The sequence below is a fragment of the Nycticebus coucang genome, chromosome 16 (genome assembly GCF_027406575.1).
Source record: "Nycticebus coucang isolate mNycCou1 chromosome 16, mNycCou1.pri, whole genome shotgun sequence".
In the NCBI taxonomy this organism is placed as follows: Eukaryota; Metazoa; Chordata; class Mammalia; order Primates; family Lorisidae; genus Nycticebus; species Nycticebus coucang.
The window spans coordinates 48087465-48089393 of NC_069795.1; the positions used below are offsets into that span (position 1 = coordinate 48087465).

Sequence of the window (1929 nt, forward strand, 5' to 3'; positions counted from 1 at the left end):
TCTTATCTTCATTTACATGATACATGTTCCCCAGTTCTCCTTTGATCTCTTTGGTACTTCTTTTCAGTCTCATTTGCAAGATCCTCTCTCTATATAAAAGGTTTACAGAGATGTGGGGTGATCAGCACATGATGTCACTGTGGTGCTGCAGCTCTAGGAGGTGAGGTCATCTCCAAGAAGGTTGCTGGCCTGGCTGTTAGGGCCCTCCTAACAACTTGGGCCAATTTGGTAGGCCACTCCCCCCACATTGAAGATCAACCCTATTGCACTTCAGTGTTCCAGGTGAGACCCTTTCTCCAAGGAGGGGACTATGACATAGGTTATGAGCCCTGGCCCAGCCCCTCCACCCCCATACTCCCCTGATACAACTATGGGCTCTGGCAGTGTCTAGGTGGCCACCCTCTGCCCCTGTGGATTAGTGGAGATTCTCTGCACAACCTGGCAGCATTCCTGACCAGCTCTGAGGAAGCTGCTGCCCTAACCACCACACCTGCCTGTTGGTGGGAGCCCCCAATGCTGCACCCAGCAACCCAATAGAACCTGTTCATGGTTCATCTTCATGAGTAGGTGCACCAGGGACCTGTCCCTATGTCTGACACAGTCACCACAGTGCTTATCCAAGGCTTCCTCCTGCCTACAGGCCAGCACATCTGCAGGGCTCAGTAGCTCCCAGCATGCTCCCTGACATTCAGTGGGCAGCACTATGCTCTCTGCTGCTTCCCACCCCTGCCCCTGCTGATCTTGGTGTGCATCATACAGCAGCTCCCTCTGCCCCCCAGACCTACCCTCATCTCAGCTTCAGTGATGATACCCACTGTCTCCACCCCACAGCCCACCCACATGGCTCCTCTTTGGTAGTTTGTATCACTGCAGACCCAGCACCCACATATGCCCCTCCGGTGGCTGGACAACAATGTGAACCTGCAAGGGCACTGCACCCCCTGGGTAATTTCACCTATTGCACCTCTGCCCCAGTCCTACCCTGTCCCCGTCAGTGCCCCTGCACTACTTGCCCCACAATCTGCTGCACCAAGAGCTGTCCTTTGGTGTGCCATATTCTCACAATGCCATGAAGACTGAGCACCCAGAGACATGGTCTGCAACATCCTCTACCCCCACCCCCACCACCTTATTATCCCAGCTTCCTGCCCTACTTCCTCTTGATGCTACCAGTGTCACCAACAGTGATGGGGCTCACCATCGGGCTGGATCTGGATGTGGATGATGTGAACATGGAGGAATGTGGAACCCTCCTGATTCTGGCAGAAGGGCTGGGAGATGCCAAGCCCTGAGACCTCACCAAAGCAGACAGAGCAGATTCCATCTACTGCTTTAACCCAGACAGCCATCAGTCAGAACAGACACTGTGTATGGTCTGTGCTAGTGACTTCGAATGTGGCTGCTGCTCCAAATCCTCCCTACGGAATGAGTTCCACACCAAGTGTGTCCAAGCGGTTGAAGACTAAACAGACAGGTACCATTTGCCAGGCCTCATGCCTCCAAGGTGCCCAGAGAGGCTTAGTGAGGCCCTATAGCTGCCCAGGAAAACCACCCTGCCCAAAGCAAACTCAGAGGCAACCCAGGGCAGGCAGGGAGGGAGTGATCCAGGCCAGCCCCATAATTCTCACCTCTTTCTCCAGAGCTGCTGCCAGAGTCAGCCCCATAAGAAATCCCTACAAGAAGCTTCTGCATTTGCTAAACTCCAAAGACTCCTTCCTTGATCTGCCTGCCTGTCTGCTACAAAATTGCCTGTGTGTCCATGATTTTGTCTCCTCCTGTTTGCCTTTGGTCCCTCTCCTTTTTTCTCCTGGCACTGCAAGTGTGACTGGTGGAGTTCCTTGGCCCCAGGATGGGCAGAGTACGAACCATCCTGGGTCCTCTGTCCTCTTGCACTGAAATAGTGAACCCTCTGCTCAAGTGGCACTTCCA

At 53.8% G+C, this 1929-nt stretch overlaps 1 pseudogene; it reads left to right on the plus strand.

Moving 5' to 3' along the window:
• Window positions 1-513: 513 nt before the first annotated feature.
• Window positions 514-1593, plus strand: LOC128568135 (RING finger protein 44-like; annotated as a pseudogene).
• The last annotated feature ends 336 nt before the right edge of the window (window positions 1594-1929 follow it).